The sequence below is a fragment of the Podarcis vaucheri genome (assembly GCF_965113315.1).
Source record: "Podarcis vaucheri genome assembly, chromosome: 4".
Classification (NCBI taxonomy): Eukaryota; Metazoa; Chordata; class Lepidosauria; order Squamata; family Lacertidae; genus Podarcis; species Podarcis vaucheri.
In genome coordinates this window covers 38,861,642-38,883,861 of record NC_138762.1, presented here as the reverse complement: position 1 = coordinate 38,883,861, position 22,220 = coordinate 38,861,642, and the positions used below count along the sequence as shown (strand labels likewise).

Sequence of the window (22,220 nt, the reverse complement as noted above, 5' to 3'; positions counted from 1 at the left end):
AGTTCGAAAGCAAGCAGATAAATAGGTACCGCTCCGGCAGGAAAGTAAACGGCACTTCTGTGTGCTGCTCTGGTTTTGCCAGAAGCGGCTTAGTCATGCTGGCCACATGACCCGGAAAAATTGTCAGCGGACAAACGCCAGCTCCCTTGGCCTGTAAAGCAAGATGAGCGCTGAAACCCTAGAGTCGTCTGCGATGGACTTAACTGTCAGGGGTCCTTTACCTTTAAGTGTTAAAGCAGAATGTGGGCGGAGGTAGCAGACATTCAAATGAGGCTCTTTTAGGTGCTTTGCAGGTACCAGGTTGCACCAAGGCCTGCAGGGAAGAAGGAACATAACAATGGTTTATTCCCATAACAATCAACCATTGTTAAATTCCTTTTTCCCAGCACCCTTGGTACAACCTGTTTTTAAGATTTATTTAAGCTTACTGTTTAATTAGTTTGATCTTATACAACACTTTTCAATGGTTCTAGAACTCAGTTAATGCCGCACATATCATCTATGTCTAGAGGCAGAACTCTAATAACACAGTACTATGCACACATTTACTTAGAAGTTAGGTTCTGCTGTGCTCAATAGGGCTCTCATTGCTTAGAAAGTGTATACAAGATTACATGCTTGGAACAAGAAAATACACTAATCCTAAATATTATTATTTTTTCATTAAAGATTTAAAAACATCTCTGTCCATAGTAAAATAGTAGTAATTAGCGCCTAAAATTGTAGCGGCAATAAGCATAACTGACACCTCACAGTGAGGTTGATATCTATTAGCATGCATGCCATAAACACAACTATGGTGTATCACATAATACAAGTGTGCAGAACAAGGAGTAAGTTTAGCAAAATCAACAAAAAAAGTCTCAAGCAAGTTATCCGAAGCTAAAAGAAAAATCTTATAAATATTAATATAAATATGGCAACCAGTTAGATATTAAGTATGTAAAAATGATGCATCAACATAGTTCCCCAAATTTAAAATCTGCACATCACCTAAGTATCCAGGTAGCTCTGTTTTATATATTTCAGAGAGAGAGAGAGAGAGAGAGAGAGAGAGAGAGAGAGGGGGAGAGAGAGTAACAAGTAAAAAAGTTAATCAAGAGTGGGAGGAATCTCCCAATACAGCTTCTGGGCTTTCACTAATGTCAGAATTTCTCACCAATTTCTCAACTAAATATTTAGTTTCACAGAACAACTCTTATTTATAACTAGAGGTTAGGAAAATTCTTTCTACTATTGTTATAAATGTTATGGCTATCATTGAACTGATGTATCAAAAGGGCCTGAAAGCGTAGTGAAATTAAATTCATTTAGTGTATTTCATACAACACAGAAATTCTCTTTGGAATTCATTGCCAGAGACTGTTGTAAATAATAAAGATCAACAATGTGAGTGGGATAATTAAGAGAAATAGTCTTAACACACTAGCTGAAGTTATGAATTCCTGTGGCTCCTAACTAATCTTATCACGGCATACACATTCTTGTTGAGACATAGTTTCTCAAACTTTGGGTGCCACTAGAGAAAACAGGAGAGTATGGGCAGACTCAAAACTATTTTGCATGTCTTATTGGTGACAGCATTTTATGAAGTGTGAGTCACACAATTCCAATGGGAATAGTGAGTGTCTCTGACTATACTGTGCTGTTCCAAATTTCATCAAATTGGAAGATAAAGTGGCAAAAGGAGAGGATATGGAATCAAGCAAATAGTAAAGGAAATGAAAATAAAGGGGAAAGTGGGGAGATTGTACATATAGTTGCTTCTAGGAAACTTGCAAACAGTGATTAAACAGATTAATTCCTCACCTGGTCCTGAGCAATATAGGGACTTTACATGTTAGTAGCAACACCTTGGACTTGGCCCAGTAGCAAACTGGCAACCAGTGTAAATCCTAGAAGCAAGGTGTTATATGCTGCTGACAGTTTGCCCCCACAATGAATCTACTTGTTACATTTTGCACTAACTGGAACTTCTGGATCAAGCCCACGCAGAGTTCCACATAGAGTGGAGCAAAGTTTGTGCAGTAATCTAACTGCAGTAATCTAACCCAGGTTACCAATGCATGGACAACTGTGGCTTATTACTTTCTCTGAAAACAGAGTCTCACAAAAACTCCCAAATCCTGTATGTAAAACACATGCGAAAAAAATAATGTTTAATAGTACAAAGGTGCCCTATGGTTTGGGTTTCAGGATCAAGCCAGACCATGGACAAGTTGCTACTTGGCATTAATCTCAAATCCATAAATTTGGCTTGGCCACATCAAAAGAGAACAATCAGTTTGTGAGCTACCTTCTATTCACAAACTACGGGATACAGTCCTCAACCAGTTCTCACTGGTGTACTTTTGGCATTAATTACTGTAAGAGTTTATTACCACTGCCATTGAGTATCACCAGTGACATACCAGCAGTAGTAATAAAAACAAGCTGGGTAAAGTACTATGTGAAATACATATGAAATACATGTCTGGCAGAAAAGTAATAAAACTGAAATAAAAAGCATGGATTTGATGGAAATACAGAATTTGATTTCATAATCTTCTGTTTATGCTTGTGGACAGCTGACCAGCCATTGTCTGATCTAGCAAATCTCTTCTTAGCTTCTTATAGCTGATATAGCTTGATATATATGCTTTGAGAAACAATCTCCTGAAAAGAACAAGGACTGCCAAGTCCCCCTATGGCAAGTGCACCTGAGCTTTTAATAGCTGCATGGTTTAGTAAGTGATTTTCTTTTAATTCTGCCAGAAATCTTGAAGAAATGGAAGCAACTCCAAGATGCAGTCCTTTTTCCAATTTTTGCACAGGACAATGAATAATATGTCACCATATAGATATTTTTTCCTGTTTCTACCTTTGATGATTTCTACTTACAAACATTACATTCCTTTTTCATCACATACATTTCCCATGAAACCTGGAAATCTAATATCAACATTTAATTTGCTCACTAATTGGTACACCTGCCTCAAATCAGTAATGGATTGTGCCGCAATCTGTAGTCTTTAAAAGAAAACAGTCAACAACCTACTACTACTACTATTCATAAAACCTCAGGGTGGTTCAGCTACATTTTATTTCCTAAGATTCTAGCCACCATGGATCAGTTCCATCAGCAAAGTGATTTATAGGATAGAGTACCATATACTCAACCCAAAACCAGCATAAAATAAACAAGGTTCATCACAGCTCTACTCAGTGATTGCCGGGGGGGGGTCGGCTTTTACAGTGCTTTATATTTTATGGATTTTTTCCCATTTCATACATTCTTTTAATAAAAAAATTCCTTCCAGTAGCACCTTAAAGACCAACTAAGTTAGTTCTTGGTATGAGCTTTCGTGTGCATGCACACTTCTTCAGATACACAGTGTGTAAAAGCTCATACCACGAAAGCTCATACCAAGAACTAACTTAGTTGGTCTTTAAGGTGCTACTGGAAGGAATTTTTTTATTTTGACTATGGCAGACCAACACGGCTACCTATCTATAACTGATACATTCTTTTAGTAACCATGTATGGATGACAAATGCATATAAATATTAGGTGGGTTTAGTAGTTTCAATTTTTTTAGCTTTGTTTACTAAATATAAGTAAAATAAATAAATAATTGTAACCTGCACCAGAAAATTTTCCAATTCAAACTTTTCCAGAAAGCCTACTTACATTATTTGTTTCTTTAGCAAAACTGACATACCACTTGATTTTAAGAAAACATCCAAGTGGTTAACAAAATTATAAAACAAAACAAAGTTATTGATTAAAAATGGTTAAAAACAGGTGTTTTAAAACATTCAAAAGATTATTAAAACGAACAGTAGCTAAAAAGAGATAGAACATACATAACTGCTTCACTTGTGGATACACTTGCCTAAATGTTTTACGCAGGCAACGAAAAAAGCAAGCAACATCATGGGCTGTTCTGTGTTTACTTCCTGCTACTGAATGCAGTTGCTGCACAAATGCACTTTCAAGGTGCACATGCAGCAAAATAATATAAGTCTGTTACATTTATTATATTTATTAGCATTATTAGTTTCATAATTTAGCCTACCTTTCTAACACAGAGGGCCTAGAAGGCAGTCAACAATAATTGTTGAAACAGGACTTATCCTTTTAGAGATATTTATAGGGGGGTGTTGTCATTTGGATTGGGGAAAATTGGGGGGGGGGGGCTGGAGGGCAGAGAAGAGAAAGTGAAGTCTTGTTGTGCAGGTTGATTCCCACCATACAAGCAGACAAACATCATTAGACGCTGCCCAATTTGAATACAAAACAAAACTCAAAATCAACAAAATCAGAAGCAGCATAAATGTAACAAAAAACTCACTGTACCCCAAAGTTATGCAAAAACCAAACACAAATATCCAACAGCTCAGAGGGCAGGTTACAACAATGTAAAATTCAGAATAAAAAACAGTTAAACAAATTACAGTCTGAGGAATAGCGTGCGTCCTGAAGATGCACAACTCAGGTGTCAAAGGCCCGGGTAAACACTGAGAGTTCACTAAAAGGTGTACAGTGAAGATGTCGGATGTATGTCTGTGGGAAGGTAATTTGTCAACTTATAGGCATTTTGAACATGCAAATTTGAAATATCTGAGTCTAAAGCTTTACTTTTTTTAACTGTCCCCACCTCCATGCTGTTCATGTGGAAAGTAAATAATGACAGTTCTGAAATTGTAAAAATATATGCTAAAACTGCATACTTCTCTGATACACCAGTGCTAATAAAAAAATAAAAGTTACTGAAAAATTATTGATAGCTATCCACCATGTACCATGTGTGTTCTCCTCACTGCATATCCACAAAACAATCCATCTCTCTAAGTATGTTACTCCAGAGTCTTCGAAAAGTTTACCACAAACTCTGAAGTCTTTCAGATCAATTAGCCAGTGCAAAAAGTTTTAGATTGTTTGTTCTCCCACAAAACATTGTTCTGCTCCTGATTTACCCTATCCACCTATATTTATATATATATTATCCATTTAATGAAGGAAGTTACTTGGATCTGCTGATCGTGCTCTACACTACAATGCAAATGTCTTGCTCCCAAAGCAATAAACATTCAGAAATGCACTAGGGAATCTTTCTACTAATCCTTGATTTTTTCCTAAAAATGTCAGCGCCAACGGTCAAACCAGTAAAAGTAAGAGATTTGGGGGGTGGGCTTCAAGACACTGGGGGTGGGCTTAATTCGGAAGCAAGGACTAAGAGCAGGCTGGAGTAAAAAGTTCATGTACTGGGTGGTAGTCAGGTAAGTTGTATTCAGTCAGTGTAGACCCACTGTAATTAATGTACCTAACTAAAGTCATGTTCATTCATTTCAATGCTTTCATTCTGAGTAAAACTTAGTTTAATACCACCCATGATATATGCAGATACCTACATCTTACGAAGCAACACGTAATTGGGAAAATTTCATTCTATCCATCTTAAAGATTCGTACCTTATCTTTCAGTCAAGTTGTCCTCAATGTGCATGTGCCACACATTATAATAATGCAAGAATAAAATATAAAGGGTACGATCCAGAAAGGTGTGAGTGGAGGCAATTAAGTTGTAGCACTTTTCCACAAGTGCTAGTGGAAGCTTTTTACAACCAAGTATCTACAGTTGTGTCACACTCTGAGAAGCCAATGCATGATCCAGCCTGTAGTGTAGAAGTGTATTGCACTTAGACATGTGATGTTCGACGGTGGAATTTGCTGCCAAGGAGTGTGGTGGAGTCTCCTACTTTGGAGGTCTTTAAGCAGAGGCTTGACAACCATATGTCAGGAGTGCTCTGATGGTGTTTCCTGCTTGGCAGGGGGTTGGACTCGATGGCCCTTGTGGTCTCTTCCAACTCTATGATTCTATGATTCTATGATTCTATGAAAAGAACTAACAACTCACAGTAGATAATAATAACGACACATAATAAACTGCATAATTTTATTCCATTAAAAGTTTGAGTAAAAATGCTCAGTTTTTACTTAGTGCCTAAAAGAAACTAAAGCAATCACTGAGCCAACATGTTTGAGCAAGGTGCTCTCTAGTTGGGATGCCATTTTACTACTGGTCATCATATTTTCTGCAGTCAGGCTAGCTCCCTGAATGCACACCAAGAGAGATGTGGAAAGCACAGCTTAAAAGGCTGTGTTTTCTTGGGTCAGCAGCATAGCTTGGTATATTACACAGGGCCACCAAAATGGCAAAAGCCAATATATTTTGAAAGATAATGATACTTTGCCAACTTTTCTCTTTATTATAAACTTTGCATTTGCTGGAGTATTTCTAGCCTTAGAGTCAGATCTATCTTTCAAAGCAGTATGTAGGAAACATATGGTCTGCAGACTTTAAACCAGCCCCTCAAGCATAAAGGAGAATCTTGCTGGAATCTTAAGAATGTCAGATTTTGTTTTGAGGTGTGCTCCCCCCCCCAAAAAAAAAATGTCATTAGGCCTCATGGTTTTGCAGGTAAGCATAACTGAAAGGCTGAGAATTGGGAAGCAAATTATATGCACTACAAATCTATCAGTTTTTCAGATCTCATGCTTTATATGCTTCATAATTCTGAGGACGTAACATCACGATACAAAAAGTTTAAGCATAGTGATTCTAGATTGGTTGTCCAATGGAAAACTTAGAATGCCTCAAATGCTTATGAGGATGAAATCCAACAAAGAGAACACATTCAAAACTGCATGGCTCAGGAGTCACTTTGAAAGTATACAATGCCCATGAACTCTGTATGTTGGCATCTAGATACGTATCTGTGACCGCTATCAGATTTTTGTGGCATATGTACAAGAAAAACTGCAGATCAATAGTAAGATGCTGGTTCTAATATATCTCCAAACTGTTTTCTTTACAGTCTTAAAATGAATTTTGGAATATAAGAGGTTCTGAAACTCAATTTTAAATTAAAGAGCAGGTCCTGACAACTCACAGCCAGTAACACTGATTCAAGAAAAACCCAAATACATACACAAATACACAGGGCAAACCTGCTTCTCAGAAAACTGCACACCAGGAAGTAACAGAGTATGTAAGAATGGGTTATTATGCTAACGGTATTTAATCCAATTTATTTTTTACACATTTACACAATTATATCTAACTTTTAAAGTAACTCATATTTCTGTAGAACTATAGGATATATAATTTTATGCTAAGAACATGCACCAGAGCTGTAGCCTGAAGATTAAAAATTTAGTAAAAGTATATCTTTTTTAAGCAGCTAAGGTAAAGGGCCTCTTCATACATTGCATTTTAGAGTCTATACTTCAATGCAAAATTTGCAGAGCAGGAATTTACAGTGAGATACTACTAAATGCTTGAAACTATATGTACCATAAGGGAATATTTATCAGTGTGAGCAGGATCAGCTGCAATTGCCACTGAGCAGAACCTTGTGGGGAAAGAGCTTGATGCTCTTTACCATAATACAGTTCTTCAATATAGAGTTCCCAGATACTGTTGTACTACCACTCCCTAGTCAGCTAGTCAGCTTAGACAATGGTCAGGGATGATGGGAGTTGTAGGCTGCCCTAAAGCAATGTTTATGTCTGCATCACCAGCATAGACAAAATGTCACAAAATAACTACAGTAGTACCTTGGTTTTCGAACAGAATAAGTTCTGGTCATCCATTTGACTTCCGAAACGTTCGGAAACCAAGGCACGGCTTCCAATTGGCTGTAGTAGTGTCCTGCAGCTAATCGGAAGCCGCACTGGACATTCGACTTCTGAGGCAAAGTTCGCAAACCGGAACACCTACTTCCGGGTTTGCAACATTCGAGTTCTAAGTTGCTCGTGAACTAAGCTGTTCGAAAACCAAGATACGACTGTATTACACACACACACCCCCGATATTTGTTGATTTCTGTAATTAGACTACTGTAACTGCCTCAAAAAAGTTTCCAAAACCAATAATTAGTCAAGAATGCAACAGATAGCCTTTTGCCATTGGGAGCAAAAAAGTGCCACTTTACAAAAGCTGCACTGGTTTCCATTCTATTTCCAAGCAAAATTTAAATTTCTAAGCAGCCTTTAAAACCCTAAATGGCTTGCAACCAATATACTTCAACGACCACCTTCACCCACAGAATCCTGCCCACTCATTATGAACTGTTGGACAGGCTCCACCCTGACCCCTAGTGCTAGCTAAGGCCTGACTGGGTGGAATGCAAAAGTGCATGAAGTTGCACCTAAATTATGAAATTCTGTTTGACCACCTTGTTTGGCCTGTCACAGTCTGCAGTCGACTTTTTCTGGCGAGCACTGTCCTGCCAGGTTGATGGAATGCTACTCACTTTTCCTCCTTTTTTCCCTGTATCACTTTATCTCTTTTTAATAAAATGTTTTAAAAGTTTATGGATCCTTGTTTTTAAATCATTTTTATCTACTTGCTATCCCTCTTTCAGTTTTATTGTTTTTAAAAAAACACATAATAACTGCAAGTCTGCATTAGTTTGCAAACTAGCACATAGTTTGGTCCTAAGAACTCACATCACATGATCACGGTGACAATGAATAAAGATTGGGAAGAATGTTAAATGCTGAAATAGCTACATGTACAGGCCTGAAAGAGCCACTTGCTTGGTAACCCGTGGACAGTAATAGTTACCTGCAGGTGACCAGGCAATAAAGCTTTATAAAAAGAATGCTCACATTTAGGTGCATAATTAGGACCCGCAAACCAGTTAAACTTGAAGAGCATTCGCTGGGGTCATTCTATTTCCCAGTCAACCTGTCCAGGGCTGAACAGTCCTTTCTCCTTTCAAGTTAACTGTGAATGCAAATTTTTATTGCACCTTGATTCAAATTTGCTTGAGACTGATGTTGATGCATGCAGGGGGCAGGGAGATAAAGTTGCTTTGTGGCAAATATTTGGGGCCCATTAGTTAGCTACCTCTAAAGTAGAGTGGTTATAATTAAACCTGCCTATTTCCTTTGAGTTTTATGAAAACAAATCAACTCTGATCCAAGAACTAGGCAATTAATTTGGCATACTATTGTGTATATACCCTTACGTATATACCCATGGAAGTTATATAAGATTATCTCTCATACAGACACAGACTAGAGCCAGGACCTGCTTATCTTAGTTTTTCCCAAGGTTTCTGCTTCATGAGTTTTCAGGTCATACAAATACATCAGATGCAGTATGCCCACTACACCAGTAAAATATCAGAAACTATAGATGGGACACTGCAAGTGTATTCACTTGTGCAAATATTTAGAACTAAAGTATAAAAGCCATTATAGAGGTCACTGTAAACTCTCTAGAAGACCTGTAATGTTGTTTTGCACTGGGGGTTTTTAATCTGTAAAAGAAAATAACACTTCAGTGTTTCTATCTGTTAATAGCTTACTGTAGGAATGAATCCAGTTGGAGTCCATCCACTGATGGACTCTGATCCAGCTGGATTTTCCATTGGCAAAATAAGAAACAAGGCAATATTTCTCTCTGTACCATCCCACAATACCTCCTACTGTGTTGCAAAGGGTACCCCAACCATCTAGAACAGATTTTGGAGGGCTGGGGAGAGGTGGAAGGGATTGCTGAAGGTCACCTCAAATCCCTGTCCTGTTGACAGATATCTGTATTGGTTCTAAGAGCCTTCTGTCAGTCAATAGAGGGATACCAATTGTATGCAACAGTCATTAAAGAAAAATACACCATAGATTTGAATCCAGACATAGCAGTAGTTGAAATAGGCCTACTGGGTGGTATTCAAGTAAGTTTTACTCAAAGTAGACTGACTAAGATTACAGGACATAATTTCACTAGTAAAACTTAGTTGAATACCATATGTTGAACACAATTCTCTTGATTTCAATGGGTCTACTCCAAATGACTGTGTCTGGGTCAAGCCCATTTCATACAAGAAAATATATCTACAGGGCTAAATAAATTAACTAGAAAGATTCTCAAATATACAATGAATTGTTTAAATCAAGCCAAGTCACACATTTAAGTAGCAATAGTTCCTTACTAGTGATGAAAATCTGGGAGCAATTAGATCACAAAATTGACAGCAATGATACAACCCAATAAAGTAAGCAAACGGAAAATGACCAAATGAATATCAAAAGTTCTGTACATTAAAAGGGAACTGGATATCACTAATATAGGTTTAGGAAATAAACTGCAATAATATAGCATTTTTTCTATGTATTGAATGATATGTAAAACAGGAATTATGAGTTTATTTTTGCTAGTTGATTATAAAGGGTAGAGAATTATATACAAAGATGTTGTATTCTATATGTTTATATAATAAAAATCAGACGGGAAATGAGCAAAAGTTAAAATTACACATAAAATTTGTTTCACCTCAGCCACTATATGTGCACAAATAACAAACACAAGAAAATAAATATAAATAATTCTTATATAATTTGCACATATATAAATCATTACAAAATGATTTATACAAATCTCTGATGAAACACTTTGCATTGTAGGTATCAAATGTTCAGTTACAAGGCCCAATGAACTATACAGCAGAAGAGCACAATTCTCTATTTTACTTTGGCAATACAATACGTAATACAAGGAGATAAAAGCCTGTTTTCAAATGTATTTTTTAAAGCTGCTTTCAGACATCTGGAAAATTATCCTAAATTAGTCTAAATATGGATTTCCTCCGGGTCAACTCCATGATGTCTAAAAGCAATTGTCCTTTGATTCATCTCAGGGCATTTACTTTCTAACCCTAGGGGTCATTCTGAAACAGAATGAAGCTTCTCAAGTAACTGCTCTGTACTTGCAAACTCCTGTAATAACCTAGATATGGAATCTTCATTTTTTTTACACTCAGGAGCTGCTACTGACTTACAATGAAATTGCTCAATAAATTGAGCACAAAAGGCCTACAGCAGGACGATGACAAATTAAGTCAGTTATTAGCAAAGTTCACCTTTGAAACTTTCAGAACTACCATATTGACAGCAGGAAGAGGGTTTGGACACAAGTCTTACATGACCTAAAATCTCACCATTCTCTTCTCTGTTACAGCTTAAACTATAATTTGCTTAAATAGTTATGCATCAAAGATGCCTGAGGGTCCATTTATTGATATGAGTGTTATACACACCTACACCAATATCTGCAGATATTATTTATGCATTTATGCCCATGGGACATAATCTAGAAAAGTAAGATATACCAGAATCCCATAGAGTTCTATAAGATTTCCTTCAAAGGAAATGTACATAGGAAACCAACTTTATTTACTTAACTGTACTAAATATCACTGATTTCAGTGAGACAAGCCTCATTTGCTCTGGTTTCCACCCGTGAAGAGCCATAAGTGTCATAAAAATATGCCTGCCTGATGTTTGCCTACACATTCGGTAAAGCACAAATCTGAAGTACAGATTTGGAGGTGCAGGACCATGAAACTACTGCACTTCCTTTAAAAATGTCACAATATTGACAGGTTTAAGGTAAGCAACCTGTTTGATTAAAGTTGTTGTTGATTTATACCTCCCTTTATGAAAAGAACACATTTTATGGAGCACAATAATAATCAACAGAATAATAATAATATTAATAGTAGTAACAACAACAGCCGCCACCCACAGCTTTAACAGGCCGTAATTATTTTATGGCCAAAGGCCTGGGTAAAGAGGAATGAATGTTTTAGCCTGATGCCTAATGATATGTAATGATGGCACCAGGAGAACGTCTCTGGGGAGAGCATACTACAGATGGGGAGCCACCACTGAAAAGACCCACTCTCGTGATGCCACCCTCCAAACCTCTTCGGGAGAAGCAACATGGAGAAGTGCATTGGATGACAAGTGCAGGGTCCAGGGCAGTTCCTATGGGAAGAGGCAGTTCTTAAGGTACTGAGGTTCTGAGACGTGTAAGGCTTTATATGTCAACACAAGCACTATGAATTGGGTCCAGAAACTAATTGACAGCCCATGTAGTCAGGGGGCAGGAATGGAATATATGCTCAAACCGACTTGCCCCTGTGAGCAACCTGGCTGCTGAATTGTGCACCAGCTGAAGTTTCAGAACCGACTTCAGAAGCAGCCCCACATATAATGCATTGCAGTAATCCAGAAATGGAGAATCTTCTGAGGCTTTGCATGGCTATCGTATCTGGGAGTAATAGCGGACAGGCTGAATATGTGCCTATGGAGCCCAGAAACAGGAAACACAGTTTTTCTAGCAGTGGGGCTACTGTTCTCTTTCAGGATGCCTGCTTACAGGCGTTCAAAGGGTAGAATGATGACAAAGTACAAAGGATAAGTGCAGTCAGCTATACAACACTCATCTATAAGCAAGAAGCTCAAAAGTGTCTGGATGACAGTTATCAGAGACCACTGCATTATACAAATAAGTATCATAATATACATATATTATAAAAAGCTATTAATAATAATTGAGGAGTTCATAAAGTTCCAAAATGATAAATTATAGCTCTCTGAAGAACAGATGGGATCGAATGGAATGCAGGAAAGCAAAATGGCAGAACTGCAAAATAGTTTGAAGAACTCTGGGTATGCAAGAGTAATAATACATGCCAAGCCTCAGGACATTTTACCCAATGATGCCTAAAGCATGAACATTACATGTTACTTTAAAACAATCAGCAATATTCCAAATTTTGTTGAAGAAACATACCAGATTTGAGTTTATACACTAGTTGAATTAAATACCAGTTTGCTAAGTGCTGGAACAATACCAGAGTGAATAAAATGAGTAAGTTAACTAAAATCTAAAATAACTAAAATAAGTTATCTCAAATCTAGGAGATATTACCAATACAACATACAGCTTATTACCAAAGTTTACTGCAACAATAAGGGAAAGATAGTTTGAATTCTACTATTTTGTTCACCGTACTTCCTCTGTCCCTGGGAAAACTGTTGTCATTGGGAAAGATCTATTTACGTTAGTCTGTTATGCTACTGGTGTGTTCTATAGCACTGCCCCTTATGTACATTCTTCCTGTGTGTAGTTTTTGGGGTTTAAATATCTCTACTCATGCTGATGTGTTATGTTTGCAGCATTCCACCAGAACAAGGAAGGATCCTGGTCCTGTCCACAGAGATATAATTTCACTTGGTGCCATTAACTTCAATGTTTCATTTGTACCATCTTATCTTCTCCATCCGTATCATAGTTATGCACTGCCTAGCAATGCTCAAAAGGAAAATATTGCACTAGTATACATACATGGCTTCACCAGTGGAACACGTTTTTTATATAGTACTGTGCTGCTATAAAGGCCCCTGCAATCTTCCCTATCCACTTTCAGTCTTGCAGAACAAGCTGCCTTTTAAATATGTGAAGCAGCTGGAAAACAGTAAGGTTATTGCTCTCCTCTGTCCATATCCAGTAAAACAAAAAACTATACGTTATTTTCTACTGATTCCATTTACTCCATTGACTGCCTGTGATCCCTGCAGCTCTTTCATATGCGCAACAGACACAGGATTATTATCAGATTTAGGAGTTTAGAGGCAAAGCAAGCTCTGCACGGGCCAGTGAGAACACAAAGCAACAGGCTCCTGGGCTCAGTATGAGAGAAGAGTGGTGTTGACTCAAGCAACAAGTTGCTCAGAATAAAGAGCCAGAGTCTGAGATGTAACTCCATTGGACTCTTGTGTTGCCCAAAGGCTGCTTCAGCTTCTTCTGGCCTACAAGCACTAGTGGTACCAAAGCACAAGCTAGCAGACCCCTCCTCTGACAAGCTGCCATAGTAGTAGCATATAGAGTCCCGGGTTTGAATTCCTGGCACTTCACATAACAAATGCGTATTTGCCAAAATGCTGGCCCACAAGAGGACAAGGAAAGCCCAACCTTCTTTTTAAAAGTATAAAGCTTCACAAACTGTTTTACATTATCTTATGTTTGACTCCTTGCTTTATGATTTGTTGAAATGAACTCATTAACCTGCTAGTTTATCCAGTTTCGTTAAGTCTGACTACTAAGTGTAACCCTGACTCTTAAGAGGTGTGAAAGAGCTCTCCTGTTAAGACTGTCAAAGGAATTCATTACTGAGGGGGCAGAATGGCTTTGTGTACAAAGCCCAATCTCTTAAAGATTTTTAGCAGATATGCTAATAGACTTGAACCGTAATGGATTTTAATACTTGAGTGACATGTATTCCACCACCCTGATATCCGATGGGCACAAGATCAGGGACACTTTCCCCAATGAAATTAATAATGCAGTCTACGCTTTATAGCGGGAAGGTAAACGTCATTTCCGTGTGCTGCGCTGGTGCTGGCTCGCCAGAGCAGCTTTGTCATGCTGGCCACGTGACCCGGAAGTGTCTGCGGACAGCGCTGGCTCCCAGCCTCTTAAGTGAGATGAGCGCACAACCCTAGAGTCAGACACGACTGGCCCGTACGGGCAGCGGTACCTTTACCTTTTTATGCATACTTAACTGGTAAAATCAACCAAATAAACATATATAAAATCAACATGCACATTTCTTAACTATGTTCTCATGTCCCTTTGATTTCAGTGGAGCTTAAGCATGCCTAACGCTCTTTGGATTGAACCCAGTGGCTTCAAGCCTACACAGATTCATGTCCATTTATCCAACTGGAACAGCATGTAAAAGTTGTCAGGATCAGAGCCAACACTTGGGATTTATCTGTAGATTTTGCTATTAAAGTGTACTTAAAACCGAATGTATTAGACCAATGTATTTAGAAAGAAACTATATTCAAACACAAAAAAGCTCAACAGAGTATATACAAAGTTGAAGAAAATTCAGTTTTTAGACACTTCTATTACGTTTCCAAGTAAATTACTTCAGTGCTTTCTTTCAAGGATATTCAATTATTCTTTTCTTTTTATATGGACTTTTTAACATGTTGTAGCTTTAATCATCATTTTTAGGTTCCGGTGACACTTTTAACATTACTCAGAGCCGCTCTCCAACAACAGAAAGAAACTTTAAACTGTCTCTTTATAAAGTTTTATGACAGCCACACATAATTTAGAATACATAATAATCAGAAGTATACGTATCCCTTTAGCATGGCAATCAAGAGTTAGACAGTACACATATAATCATTTTCAGTGCTAAGCCAGTCCTCTCTGAAAACTTCACTAACATAACAGTGAGGAAAAGAGGGAAAACGCAGACACACACACACACAAAAACAGCCTTCCCCATTATAAAACCCCACAAACTTCAAGCAAAGAATCTAATTATATACTGCAGGATTATTTAAACATCCAGTTTGAGTTTTATATATTGATTAAATCTAATCTACTGTTGGTAATAACAACAGTTAGCATGTACACAGCACTTTGTGTTCAAAGTATTTCATATACATTACCTTGCTGCAACCCTTACAACCAACACTGTAAGGAAGGTCATCTCCCTATTCCCAAAGGAAGACAATAGCTACCCTAGGAGTAGTGAGAGGAAAGATCCCTGATGCGTAACTTAGTCCCTTTGCCACTAAGCTACATCAGAGTACAGCCATACCTTGGTTTTCAAACAGCTTAGTTCTCGAACATTTTGGCTCCCGAACGTCGCAAACCCGGAAGTGACTGTTCCAGTTTGCGAACTATTTTTGGATGTCGAACGTCCAACGGGGCTCCTGCAGCTTCCGATTGACTTCCAAGGTACGACTGTATATGGTATTATTACCATTAGTACAGATTAAACCCTTGCTCCTTCACATAAACACTTCAGTCCCCATAGGTTTTAATAAGCAAGGGTAGTAGTCAACGATAGTCCTACTCAGAGTAAATCTACTGCAGTAAATGGACGTGCCTAACCTAACTTTAGATGGGTTTACTCTGAGTAGGACTACCCCAAGTTTCTATGAACTTTTCCTACTTTTGACCCAACTCAACTATAACATACGAAGTAGTTTTCCAAGAAGAGTAACTTTTTTTTAAAGTCAGCATTTTAGGACACAAGATACAACTTACATTCCTGTGAATTCAGTGAGTTAATAACTGAGGTTTGAAGAAAACTATCTTTGCTAGGAAATGTGAAGCCTTGGGCAATGGAAGTGGGAGTACAGCTTTCCTTTCTCCTAACTTCTAACAAGGCATGCAATCTCGTACTCTATGATTGGAATGTCAACACAGAGAGGCTGCCATAGTTCCAGTGTGAGGCGGTCGCCCATTCCATGCTCTCGTTAGGGATTCTCAATGATCAAGGTTATCTGGAGTAATTCTTGAGCCTGTAAACTTGAAATAGACCCCACTGTTTCTACCTCTGAATACCTATTTCTGGAATACAGCTACTAATCACCAATTCTTATGAACACTGAATATAAAACATAAACCACTACACTCCCCACCACCACCATTAATTACATGTTTCTGTTGTAAGTCATAGGATAGTTCTGCTTTGTTTTGCACTATTAGTGCATAAATACAGCATAGTATAATCATTAGGTTCAAACAGAATAGCCTTTGGACAGTCACTCATTATTCTAAAGTTATATTTTGCTGGCTATAATCTTTTTTGAACACAATAGATCTACATAGTTCAAAATTCCCCTAAAACATCTACAGCTGTAAAAAATTATTGTGCAAATAGTGACAATTTAATAGCTATTTAATTGACCTAAATTAATGACTGCAGAAAAATAAATAGAAGGAAAGAGGAATTTCCAAAGAAAAGTGATACAACACTGAGGCTGCTATCCTATACCTGGGATTAATACTTTCCTGGGATTAATCCTCCCTAAATTTTAATGGAGTAGACAGGTATAAATTTGTGCTGAGAATTTCTTAAATGTTAAAGTCATATGGATGTCATTCCCAACTCCTTGAAGATGCTTCCAGAATATTGAGTTTAGATTTAACTCTTAGGTTTGGACAGTGTTTATAAACCCTGTTGCATCTCTCAAAAAAACTACATCTTCTGTTATAAAATATTAGGTTCCCCTCCCCATTAAAACTATTCAGCTTAGTGAAACGAATATTGGGAGCCCAACGTGGGCATCTTTACATGCTAAGTTCCTGATTAACAAACCCCACATACCAACACAGCCCCCCTATTCCCCACAAAAACTGCATGCTTTCACATTTCCTGATTGTGTCTAAAGAAAACATGTTCTCTAAAAAATCTAAAAACTGAACAAGCATCTTACATCTGAATGTAAGAGACAGGTAGCCAGTATCTCACCAACATCAATCTTTTTCTGTGTGTGTACAGTTTACATACTTACCGAGGAAGGCAAATGGAAATTACAGGCAGAGGAAAATGAAGCTGTCTCCAAGCCTTTGTCATGTGATAGTGACCTATAAAGTATCAAATAGAGGCATATCATCAGCACATCATGATTTTCCAATATTGCAGCTGGCCCAAAACTGCAGCAAGGCTAGAGGGATCCCAAATTTTCAACTTACTTTTGTCCCCCTTTGTACCCACCCAACAGTAAGTTCTTATTAAAATATGAAGCAATTTTGTGTCTCTAGAAGGATAACACACAAACACACAAAACTGTCAAGTTTAAACTGCAAACAAAACCAGCAGAGTGTTTATAAAGTGCACTGGGAGTGAACAAGTGAAAGAAATTGTATGGGGGATTCATCACTAGGGTAGGTTTCTCCCACCCCCCACCCCCCATTAAACAGCACACCCAAGATGGCAAATACAGAGAAAGTTGAACTCAAATTGCAAATGGGAATCAAACAGGAAGGAAGCCCCTCGATGTGCACATGTAATCGGTTAGTCAGTTTCGTGGATGAATTTAAGCAACATCATCATCGTTCTCCAAAACAAAATCTGAGACCCAGACTGCAGGTCTACACGAGACGTTGCAACATAGTTTCAGGTAGTCCCCATTTCCCGATCCCTCTTGATAATATCCCCCTCCCACCTCCTTTCGCCATCGCAATCCAGAGAGAGAGAGAAATATTATATAGATCTGACTTCCTCCAGCACACGGGGAAAGAGAGCATTCGCCTGCAAGCCACCCCCACCCGGCCAGCCACCTACCCCACCATGCAAAGTGTAGGCAGGGCCACTGGGGTCTGGGGGTGAAAGCGAAGGTTGTTAAACATGGAGTGTCGCGAGGAAGATAAAGCAAGCCCAGAGCTTTCCCTTCTTCTTTCTGGTCAGCATCAAGTTTGCATCTTAGTTACAAAATGTCGATCTTAAAGGCTGACAAGACACAGGGAGGGAGAGAGAGAGTCCATCTTGCGGGGTGGTGGTGGGGAGAGTGTTGCTGGAAGGAGCGAGGAGCAATAATAGAACGTAAGAAAGAAAGAAAGAAAATCTCAAACCTCCCCGAGGGGAAAAGTCTGCACAACACCTTGTAGGAGAGCCTGGAGCAGAAGAAGGCAGCCGGAGAAGCGGGCGCCGGGGGAAGTGGGGGGCTGCTGCCGGATCTCCCCCCACTCCTCCTCCTCCACACCCTTTGCCTCCCCAGCGAGATTCGGTGAATCAGACTGGCAGCAAACACCTCCCTGCTGCTGCTGCTGCCGCCGCCGCCACTGCTCCCCTCCTCCTCCCCACGGGCCCGAGCTATGATCCCGCGGCTGCTGCCACCGGGAAAGAGGAGGAGGAGGTGCTGCTGCTGCTGCTGCTGCTGCTGGAGCCACATGGAAGCCCAGAATCCTTGTGGTTGCTCCATCTCCAGCGTGTTAGGGGCAAAGAAGAAGGGGGGACCAGCACCAAGAGAGTGGGTGTCTGGGTGGGTGGCAAGCTGCCCCCCTCGGCCTCACCCGTGCACGGAGCCGGGGATCTGAACGTGTCATGAGCAGGACAGGCAATGGTTTCAGAGCCCCAGGCCAAGTGACCATCCTCCGCGGCAGCCTGCTCCCCCCACCACCACGCTCGCCTCTCTCTCTTGACAAACTTTCCGACAAGATCCACCCGCGAGAAGTCGCTAATTTCCCCCCCCCTCGCACTTTTCGGGGTGCCGGGGACGGCGGTGGCGGGAAGGGGGGGGGGAGAGGAGAAACGGAAATAACCCCAGAAGACCAAACGCAGCTCGCAACAAGAGTGGCCGCGAACCGGGTATTTGCTTTAACTCTCTCCCAGATCCCCCCACAACCCGCCAGGGCGCTTTCTTTCCGCCCCCCTCCCCACCACCACGACAGAAAAGGAAAGCGCTGGATGGGGGGGGGGGTTTGAAGAGAGAGAATAGCTTGCCTATGGCTCTCCGCTCGCTCTCCTCCCCCCCCCCCGCGCTCTCTGTCGTACATGTTGTCTCAGCTTCTTTTTGCATCGTTTCATTTTACCTTCCTCATTCAGCGGCAGCGGATTGTTCACAGAGATATTCTGAACGCAAACCTCCTCCTGCTTTTCAGATCCCAGGATTAACGAGACGTTTCTGTTTTGCTCACCCCACCTCCCTGGCAAAAAAAATAAAAATGCGTTTTGGTTTGGTTTTCCCCCCCGTTTCTCAAAAACCTCCTATGCCGGATCCAGCCATGCAAGTTTTCATACATTCGCAAATAAAACACCAGAGAGGAAGGAGAGCGAGCGAGGGGAGGGCTGGTGAAGGAAGAAGGAGCGTCTGATTTCTGTAATTTACCAGCGACCCGATCTCGCAGCACAGCAAATAACAGTTCGACACCCATCTGCCGGCTGGTGGCTCCGTAACCCCCCCGGAAGACACGCGTCCCCCTCCCTGTGCAAACGACCTGCAAGTTTTCTGTCATCGCGACCACCCGGTGTCACAACTTACCTTCAGAAACAGGACTTTAAACTGCCAAGGCCTTCCTCTCCCCCCGCTTCCCCTCGCAGCCTCGCTCTCTCTCCACCTTAAACTTATTGACACAACATAATCCCACATTCATGCAAAATCCTGACACAGCCTCTCTCCTCCTCCGTCCGTCCCTCCCCCCCCCATCTCTTTTATTCTTCCTTGCTCCCGGCTTGCACTATCACTTTTTTATATATATATATTTATATATATGTAAAATCTCTCCCTCCCACCCCCCCTTAAAAAAAACCACACTAACAAAACTCCCCTCTAATAATTGCACATTTTGATGTTGTTGTTTGTATGGAAGGAAGCAGGAGGAGGGAAGGAGGGAGGGAAAGTGCCTTGCAAGACATGATCCTCTCTCTCTCTCTCTCTCGCTACCGGAAAACGAACGATTCCCAACTCTCGGAGCCCGAGCAACTGAGCCCCGTTTGTCGGAGGGGCTGCGGGGGGGGGCGGGTGTGCTTCCCACCGCGCACCCCCCTTACCCTGCCCTCGCCCACAGTGACACAAAACACGAGCCGCCGCCGCCGCGCAACACAAATAAATCAACGCACCGACGACATGGTCGCCCCCTCCCCCTCTTACAATGAACTTTCGTTTCTCGCTGCCCCTGTCAAAGAGACACAAACACGCGGGGGAAGGGGTGCGTGGGGGTGGGGGGTGGGTTGCTTCGAATCCCTCCTGTGGGAGTCCCGGTTATTATATTTCCCGGCCCACCGTTGCTGCTGCTGCTGCTGCTCTTGCCTCCGTGCGGTGGTGAGGTTTCCAACGCAGCCTGGCACTGGCTGGCCTACCCTTGGGTTGGTGCTGCTCTTTTCCCTCGCTCGCTCTCCCTTTCCTGCTAAATGCATTGCATAGCATTGCAACTCACCTCTTTCCTCCGCCTCTCTTCATATCCTCTCTCTCTCCCCCCCCCCTTCTCCCAGCGCCCCACAACCACCACTCCTGCCCTATATAATCTAGAGAGAGCTCTAGAGCTGCGGCTTCCCCTCGCGCAAGGGCTGCGAAGAAGCCCACCCCTGACCTTCTCTCTCTCGCCTCGACCCTCCCCATCCAAAGTTTGAGGCAGGAAAAGTGAATGGGGATGGTGGGCAGCGAGGACGCCGAGAGGTCTGCGCCTGCCTTCTCAGCGAGTCCTCCCTGCTGCCGGTTGAGGAGGAGTCCTTGGGGGGCTGCTGCCCCCATGCTTTTAAGTGAGTAATAATAGAAAGGGAAGTGTTGGGAAAGGGGAGCCCTTTCCTCCTGGCTCGGGGTGGAGAGAGGGAGGGGAGGCTGCTGGCTGCACTTACCTCCGACTGTGTGCCCGTGTGTGTGTGAATGAGTGTCTGTCGAGTGTTGGCGGCCGTGGCCAGTCAGTGTTTCTTTATGTGAAAGTGAGGAGAGAGAGAGAGCGAGAGGAGCAGCTCTCAAGCAGAGCCCACACTGTACACTGTTCCCCCCACATATACAGTACATTGCAAAGCCGGGGAGAAGACCGAAAACATTCGTTTTTTATATAAGGCAGCCTGCCATTGGCTCGCGGGGCTGAGGGGCAGGTTGGCCAGCCATACAGCTCGCCTGTTACACCCGAAGAGAAACGCACGCAACCACACACACACTCCCTCTCTCTCTCTCTCCCTCACATGCACACACTGGCGAGCGCGTGCACAAACTCACACGCCCGCAGAAAAAAAAATATTATCGCGTATTTGTTAAAAACAAAAACAAAAAACCCGGCGTTTCGGGACCTGTAGGCAGCTTTTTCCTTTCTTGGTCAGGTGGAGGGAGGGCAGGTAGAAGGGAAGAGCAAAGTAGCGAGGGGAGGGGGAAGCAGCCGCGCCGGTGCATAAAAAAGAAGAAAAAACATGCCCGAAACTGGTGTCCATTAACTGACATGGGAGGTTTCCTGTGGTCATAAACTCCCAACTCCGCTGGGCGCCGGAGTGGGGCGCTTGCTCGCCCGGTGTGTAGAGCCCCGCGGAAAAGCAGGGCTTTGTGTGACGATTTGCCAAGGGGAGCTGGCAGACAGTTGCCACGGGGCAGGATTTCAGTGGCTGGTGGTGATCTGGCTGTTTAGCTGGGCTGATCCCACGGAGAGGCCAAGAATACCTCACAGAGAAGAAGTTCGCAGCGCCCGGGAAAAAAATGCCTTTCAGGGGCGCTGCCCAACTGAGAGATCAATACTTATAGCTACACAAAAGTCTGCCCAGTGACGAGGTGGGGGGGGGAATACTGATTTCACTGGCTGATCATCTCCCAAAATCTCTCTCAGTCAACAACAACAGTGCAGCAGCACGATTCTAGGGAGGGCTGGTGATCCACAACAGGGACCTAAAACAGTATTGACTTCATATTGAGATGCTCTCTTTAAATTATTACTTGAGCGGATGGATGGCTTTAATAAAACAGCAAAAGGGTCTTGTGGCACCTTAAAGACTCAACCTCCTTATGGCTTAAGCTTTTGTGGACTAGAGTATAGCTCATCTTGCAGTAGCTGCTTCCATGTATCATACTGAATACCTATGTCACAAAAGCTTATACCATAGTCAATCTTTAAAGTGCTACAAGACTATTATTTTTTG

At 41.3% G+C, this 22,220-nt stretch overlaps 1 protein-coding gene and 1 long non-coding RNA gene across 2 annotated transcripts in view; one reads left to right on the top strand and one right to left on the bottom strand.

Annotated features, from left to right (window-relative positions):
* The window catches only part of BBX (BBX high mobility group box domain containing), a gene marked incomplete at its 3' end in the record, with an annotated part of 121,865 nt that extends 103,508 nt beyond the window's left edge, over positions 1-18,357 (bottom strand). The window contains exons 1-2 of the mRNA XM_082221198.1: positions 18,256-18,357; positions 17,167-17,239 (exon numbers count right to left, since the gene is read on the bottom strand). The remainder of the gene's footprint in view (positions 1-17,166; positions 17,240-18,255) is intronic.
* A 2,332-nt stretch (positions 18,358-20,689) lies between these two features.
* The window catches only part of LOC309530753, an 85,887-nt gene continuing 84,356 nt past the window's right edge, over positions 20,690-22,220 (top strand). The window contains exon 1 of the long non-coding RNA XR_014218877.1: positions 20,690-20,852. This is a non-coding gene — a long non-coding RNA (uncharacterized lncRNA). The remainder of the gene's footprint in view (positions 20,853-22,220) is intronic.